This window comes from Phyllobates terribilis, unplaced genomic scaffold (assembly GCF_046119375.1).
Source record: "Phyllobates terribilis strain yellow unplaced genomic scaffold, ASM4611937v1 Scaffold_3__8_contigs__length_932513732, whole genome shotgun sequence".
Classification (NCBI taxonomy): Eukaryota; Metazoa; Chordata; class Amphibia; order Anura; family Dendrobatidae; genus Phyllobates; species Phyllobates terribilis.
In genome coordinates this window covers 136,676,187-136,684,538 of record NW_027362763.1, presented here as the reverse complement: position 1 = coordinate 136,684,538, position 8,352 = coordinate 136,676,187, and positions in this window count along the sequence as shown.

Genomic DNA, 8,352 nt, shown 5'->3' with positions numbered 1-8,352 from the left:
GCTTGCAGAGCCAAGCGCAATGACCTTCTACAGTTGGATCCAGAACGACTGTCTGTCACACCTGACACACCCATGACAACAGTAGTGTTCAAAATAATAGCAGTGTGTTCAAAGCCATGAGTTATGCACACAATCTTTATACTAGTTGTTATTTCCATGCATTGGGAACATTGCACACTGTTTTCTAATTCAAAACATGAAGAGACATATATAATGTTTAACTACTTTACAGAAAATAACAAAAAAATGAACATTGGGCTGTTCTAAAAGATAGCAGTATCTGCATTTGTCTTTACAAACTCACAATATGTACTTTTTTTGAGGATTTAGCATTCCTGTGAATCACAAACCTAATATTTAGTTGTATATCCAGGGGCGGAACTACCGCCCGTGCAGCCGGTTCATTGAACAGGGGCCCCGAGGGAGAGGGGGCCCCCTCCAGCCTCCAGCAGGGCCGCCATCAGGGCATGACTGCCCTGACTCCAGTATGGGGCCCGGCCGGTAGGGGCCCCCTCGGAGCCCCGTTGGGGGCCCCCCTCTTGTGCGTCTCTCTCCTCATGGGGCCCCCGGCCCCATGCTAAGCGCCGGGTCCGGGACATCTCAGCGCAGCGCTGCTGCGGCAGCGCCTTCATGATTCCCCTGACTTCCGGTCATGTGACGGTGCCGTCACATGGCCGGAAGTCAGGAGAACCTGGTGTCAGCGATTTGGACGAGCGCCAGGATTCTGCAGGGATCGCATGGGGGTAAGTATAACAAGGGGGAATGGGACATGCACATGTGGGGGGGGGGGATGAGAGAGGTGCACATGTGGGGGAGGGGGATGAGAGAGGTGCACATGTGGGGGAGGGGGATGAGAGATTCACATGTGGGGGAGGGGGATGAGAGATATGCACATGGGGGGTGAGAGATGTGCACATGGGGGGTGGTGAGAGCTGCACATGTGGGGGGATGAGAGATGCACATGTGGGGGGGATGAGAGAGGTGCACATGTGGGGGGGGGGATGAGAGAGGTGCACATGTGGGGGAGGGGGATGAGAGATGCACATGGGGGGATGAGAGAGGGGCACATGTGGGGGAGGGGGATGAGAGATATGCACATGGGGTGGTGAGAGCTGCACATGTGGGGGGATGAGAGAGGTGCACATATGGTGGAGGGGGGTGAGAGAGGTGCACATGTGGTGGAGGGGGATGAGAGAGGTGCACATGTGGTGGAGGGGGATGAGAGAGGTGCACATGTGGTGGAGGGGGATGAGAGAGGTGCACATGTGGGGGAGGGGGATGAGAGAGGTGCACATGTGGGGAAGGGGGATGAGAGAGGTGCACATGTGGGGAAGGGGGATGAGAGAGGGGCACATGTGGGGGAGGGGGATGAGAGATATGCACATGGGGGGGTGAGAGATGTGCACATGGGGGGTGGTGAGAGCTGCACATGTGGGGGGGATGAGAGATGCACATGTGGGGGGGATGAGAGAGGTGCACATGTGGGGGAGGGGGATGAGAGAGGTGCACATGTGGGGGAGGGGGATGAGAGAGGTGCACATGTGGTGGAGGGGGATGAGAGAGGTGCACATGTGGTGGAGGGGGATGAGAGAGGTGCACATGTGGGGGAGGGGGATGAGAGATGTGCACATGGGAGTGATGAGAGAGGGGCACATGTGGGGGAGGCGGATGAGAGATGCACGGGGGGGATGAGATGCACGGGGGGTGAGCTGCACATGGGGGGATGAGAGCTGCACATGGGGGGGTGAGAAATGCACATGGGGGGGTTATGTTTACATAACTTTGTTGCCTTATGAAGGGCAGGGGGGGGCCCAAAAATTTCTTGCACAGGGGCCCACAACAGTCTGTGTCCGCCCCTGTGTATATCCACAGTTTTTAGAACTGCTTAACATCTACAGTATGTTGCATAGAGTCAACCAACTTCTGGCACCTGTCAACTGTTATTCCAGCTCAAGATGCTTTGACTACATCCCACAAGTTTTTGGCGTTTGTTGGCTTTGCCTCAGAAATGGCATTTTTGATGTCACCCCACAAGTGTTCTATCGGATTACGGTCCGGGGATTGGGCTGGCCACTCCATAACCTAAATATTGTTGGTCTGGAATCAAGATTTTGCTTGTTTACTGCTGTGTTTAGGGTCGTTGTCTTGTTGAAACACCCATTTCAAGGGCATATCCTCTTCAGCGTAAGGCAGTATGACCTCAAGTATTTTATTACAGTAGTGTTCAAAATAATAGCAGTCCAATATGACTAACCAAATTAATCACTGTTTTTGGTATAAATTATATTACCACATGTCAAACAATTTTCCAGTTGGTGCAGTAGATTCTAAGAAAACCAATAGATTCAGCATTCATGATCTGCAGGTTTTTTAGTTTGTGTATTTGAATAATTATTTCAAAGGGGGTGTGTTCAAAATAATAGCAGTGTGGAGTCCAATTAGTGAGGTCAATCATTCTGTGAAGAAACAGGTGTGAATCAGGAGGCTCTTATTTAAGGGTGAAGCCAGCACATGTTGTACATGCATTTCTCCTTGAAAGTCTGAGAAATATGGGTCGTTCGAGACATTGTTCAGAAGAACAGCATACTTTGATTAAAATGTTGATTGGAGAGGGTAAAACTTACAAAGAAGTGCTGACAATAATAGGCTGTTCAGCTAAAATTATCTCCATGCTTTAAAATGAAAAGCAAAACCAGAGAGATTTGGAAGAAAATGGAAGACTACCATTTGAATGGATCAAAGAATAAAAAAACCAGACAATGTGAACTGAGGTCTAAGATGGCAGACATACAAGAAACAGAGGCATGTTCACACTAGCAAAAAAGAAGCAAGACAAAAATATATCTCATACCCTACCATAATTATATATAAATGTAAAGCAAAATTGCATAATAAATATAGGGTACTTAGTGAACTATTTTTGATCAAAAAAAGTATACAAGCCGTCCCACCAGCGGCAAGGTGACCCTAAATTGGGACGGTACCTATACTGCCTATATTAAAAACCTTACTGTATATCAAAGTTGAAGCAATGCATATAAAAGGGTAGACAAATAGGACCGGGTCCCAACTCCAGACCACCTAGGCCCGTGGTAAGCTACATATATACCAATCAGCTCAACAAAGGGCATGCCACACCCTTAAATTGCACAGAATGCAAACAAGTCAAAAAACCAGACAATGTGAACTGAGGTCTAAGATGGCAGACATACAAGAAACAGAGGCATGTTCACACTAGCAAAAAAGAAGCAAGACAAAAATATATCTCATACCCTACCATAATTATATATAAATGTAAAGCAAAATTGCATAATAAATATAGGGTACTTAGTGAACTATTTTTGATCAAAAAAAGTATACAAGCCGTCCCACCAGCGGCAAGGTGACCCTAAATTGGGACGGTACCTATACTGCCTATATTAAAAACCTTACTGTATATCAAAGTTGAAGCAATGCATATAAAAGGGTAGACAAATAGGACCGGGTCCCAACTCCAGACCACCTAGGCCCGTGGTAAGCTACATATATACCAATCAGCTCAACAAAGGGCATGCCACACCCTTAAATTGCACAGAATGCAAACAAGTCAAAAAACCAGACAATGTGAACTGAGGTCTAAGATGGCAGACATACAAGAAACAGAGGCATGTTCACACTAGCAAAAAAGAAGCAAGACAAAAATATATCTCATACCCTACCATAATTATATATAAATGTAAAGCAAAATTGCATAATAAATATAGGGTACTTAGTGAACTATTTTTGATCAAAAAAAGTATACAAGCCGTCCCACCAGCGGCAAGGTGACCCTAAATTGGGACGGTACCTATACTGCCTATATTAAAAACCTTACTGTATATCAAAGTTGAAGCAATGCATATAAAAGGGTAGACAAATAGGACCGGGTCCCAACTCCAGTATACAAGCCGTCCCACCAGCGGCAAGGTGACCCTAAATTGGGACGGTACCTATACTGCCTATATTAAAAACCTTACTGTATATTTTGCTAGTGTGAACATGCCTCTGTTTCTTGTATGTCTGCCATCTTAGACCTCAGTTCACATTGTCTGGTTTTTTGACTTGTTTGCATTCTGTGCAATTTAAGGGTGTGGCATGCCCTTTGTTGAGCTGATTGGTATATATGTAGCTTACCACGGGCCTAGGTGGTCTGGAGTTGGGACCCGGTCCTATTTGTCTACCCTTTTATATGCATTGCTTCAACTTTGATATACAGTAAGGTTTTTAATATAGGCAGTATAGGTACCGTCCCAATTTAGGGTCACCTTGCCGCTGGTGGGACGGCTTGTATACTTTTTTTGATCAAAAATAGTTCACTAAGTACCCTATATTTATTATGCAATTTTGCTTTACATTTATATATAATTATGGTAGGGTATGAGATATATTTTTGTCTTGCTTCTTTTTTGCTAGTGTGAACATGCCTCTGTTTCTTGTATGTCTGCCATCTTAGACCTCAGTTCACATTGTCTGGTTTTTTGACTTGTTTGCATTCTGTGCAATTTAAGGGTGTGGCATGCCCTTTGTTGAGCTGATTGGTATATATGTAGCTTACCACGGGCCTAGGTGGTCTGGAGTTGGGACCCGGTCCTATTTGTCTACCCTTTTATATGCATTGCTTCAACTTTGATATACAGTAAGGTTTTTAATATAGGCAGTATAGGTACCGTCCCAATTTAGGGTCACCTTGCCGCTGGTGGGACGGCTTGTATACTTTTTTTGATCAAAAATAGTTCACTAAGTACCCTATATTTATTATGCAATTTTGCTTTACATTTATATATAATTATGGTAGGGTATGAGATATATTTTTGTCTTGCTTCTTTTTTGCTAGTGTGAACATGCCTCTGTTTCTTGTATGTCTGCCATCTTAGACCTCAGTTCACATTGTCTGGTTTTTTGACTTGTTTGCATTCTGTGCAATTTAAGGGTGTGGCATGCCCTTTGTTGAGCTGATTGGTATATATGTAGCTTACCACGGGCCTAGGTGGTCTGGAGTTGGGACCCGGTCCTATTTGTCTACCCTTTTATATGCATTGCTTCAACTTTGATATACAGTAAGGTTTTTAATATAGGCAGTATAGGTACCGTCCCAATTTAGGGTCACCTTGCCGCTGGTGGGACGGCTTGTATACTTTTTTTGATCAAAAATAGTTCACTAAGTACCCTATATTTATTATGCAATTTTGCTTTACATTTATATATAATTATGGTAGGGTATGAGATATATTTTTGTCTTGCTTCTTTTTTGCTAGTGTGAACATGCCTCTGTTTCTTGTATGTCTGCCATCTTAGACCTCAGTTCACATTGTCTGGTTTTTTGACTTGTTTGCATTCTGTGCAATTTAAGGGTGTGGCATGCCCTTTGTTGAGCTGATTGGTATATATGTAGCTTACCACGGGCCTAGGTGGTCTGGAGTTGGGACCCGGTCCTATTTGTCTACCCTTTTATATGCATTGCTTCAACTTTGATATACAGTAAGGTTTTTAATATAGGCAGTATAGGTACCGTCCCAATTTAGGGTCACCTTGCCGCTGGTGGGACGGCTTGTATACTTTTTTTGATCAAAAATAGTTCACTAAGTACCCTATATTTATTATGCAATTTTGCTTTACATTTATATATAATTATGGTAGGGTATGAGATATATTTTTGTCTTGCTTCTTTTTTGCTAGTGGATCAAAGAATAGCCAGAATGGCAAAAGCTCAGCCAATGATCAGCTCCAAGATGATCAAAGACAGTCTCAAGTTACCTGTGAGTACTATGACAGTTAGAAGATGCCTGTGTGAAGCTAATCTCTTAGCAAAAAGTCCCCGCAAAGTCCCACTGTTAAAAAAAAGACGTGCTGAAGCAGATACAATTTGCCAAAGAACACATCAACTGGCCTAAAGAGAAATAAAGAAACATTTTGTGGACTGATGAAAGTAAAATGATTCTTTTTGGGTCCAAGGGCCGCAGACAGTTTGTCAGACGACCCCCAAACTCTGCATTCAAGCCACCGTACACTCTGAAGACAGTGAAGCATGGTGGTGCAAGCATCATAACATGGGCACGTTTCTCTTACTATGGTACCGGACCTATTTACCGCATGCCAGGGATCATGGACCAGTTTGCATATATTAAATTACATGAAGAGGTCATGTTGCCTTATGCTGCAGAGTATATGCCCTTGCAATGGGTGTTTCAATAAGATAACAACCCTTAACACACCAGTAAATGAGCAAAATCTTGGTTCCAGTCCAACAAAATTGAGATAATTTGTGGTTGTCTCTTGTGGACATTCTTCTGTCTTTTCACATAGCTCCACACAGACTGGGTGATGTTGAGCTCAGGGCCCTGTGGGGCCTTATCATCACTTCCATGACTTCTTGTTCTTCTTTACACTGAAGATATTTCTTCATGACATTGGCTGCATGTTTGGGTTTGTTGTTTACAAAAACAAAGAGGTACAACTGTATTTTAAGTTTCATAAGAGATAAGGGATGTGAACATTGAATATATGAATATACACCACATTCCAAATTGTGTGTCAAGGCTCTTTGGATCATTGAAATCAAAGTCAAGTAGAAAAAAGCTGCAGATACAACAAAAAGCTCAATAAGGTCTTATCTGAAGATTGGCGAGAGCATGTAGGTGCTCACCTGATAGGGTTGTGTAAGACACAACCATTGTAGATGCACAAAATGTCAGCTGCCTGCAAGCACACAAGATATATAGCAGGAAAAACATGGGTTAACTGCACTGATGATGTGTGAAGTCAGCTGACTTTAAAACACATTGACAAATGAAATGCATTGCATTTTTCTCGTTCTCCTATTTATCAACAGCGTACTTAACTCACATTTTTCATGTTCCTTTTTTCAAATCAATCTCAAACACCTGTGATAATTAGTTTTCCAGGTGAGCCCAATTAAAGGAAAACTACTTAAGAAGGGCACTCCACTTAAGTGTGATCATTGTACAGTGAAGAGATTTGCGGTTGATACAGAGCACAGACAGGTTTGTGCAGGTAAAGGCATAATGAGGAAGGTTTCTGCCAGACAAATTCATCAGATTAAGAGAGTAGCTGCTGGCAGTGATGTCATGTGTTCCCAACGCATATATATATATCATGATGGGGCCAGGATGAGGGACATATATACCAGGATGGAGGACATATATATAACAGAATGGGGCAAGGGTGAGGGACATATATACCAGAATGGGGGACATATATACTAGGATGGGCCCAGGATGGGGGACATACAGTATATACCAGGAAGGAACCCAAAATGGGGGACATTTCTACATAATGGGAGAGGAGGTGCAGCTCATATGTCCTTATAGGATCTAGAATGCTAGAAGAGCCCATACACCTGACCAACATGCTAGGGGGGGGGCAGGTCCAAATTTCACACCGGGGCCCATCAAACTCTACTTATGCCACTGCCTGATTCCATACAGAAAAATCTTACTATTCAGGCATAAAGGCAAAGTCGGAATACCCATGGCTAGAGGCAGTCTAAAGTGATGTCCACATTTGACATATTTTAATTATTTTAAAGATTATCTGTAACCAGGTCAAAAAGTGTCCAGTTTTTGCTCTTATTTTATTCCTGCTGCTTCCCTGAGTATTTTATGATTTCTTTTTAAATCTGCCATACTGTTCCAAAGACATGGAACTTTTTATTAAGTGTTAGTTTTGATGGTCTTTATCAAGGAGGCATGGCTCACATGATTCTCTGAGGGTGTGGCCATGGGCTGTGTTCACATGCCCCATTTTTGCAGCATTTTGTTTCTGCAGGAAAGAAGATGCTTTTTACACTACTGTAAGGAGATAGATACTGTAAGTGAGAAGGAGCACACAGTTAATGCCTAACAGAGTGTCTGCAAGCGAACACAGCCACCTGCTGGTCAAAGATGATAGAGAAGGAAAAAGCAGAAAGAAATACATTGGCAGGAACTCAAGAGTGAAGTTTATGTTCCCTCTAGGAAGAGATTGTAGAAAATGCTGGGTCAGGTGACAGCTGTGGTGCAGTTAATAATTATAAAAGGACCAGGAGGGCCTAGAAAGGGAGGAGTCAGCACATGAACCTGTAGCAGGACGATCGTGTGAGCAGCGGAGTTGGCTAATAGCAGCTATTACAAGTGACCAGACCTAAGTAAAGGAATCGAGAGATCATACCTGAGTGAAGATCCAAAAGAGACCAGACCTGAGAGATGACCCAAGAGAGACCAGATCCGAGTGAAGACCCGATAGAGACCAGATCCAAGTGAAGACCAGAGAGACACCAGACCCAAGAAAAGAAAAGAGAGACCAAAGCCTGGAGAGCTTAGCTGAGTGATCAGAGTC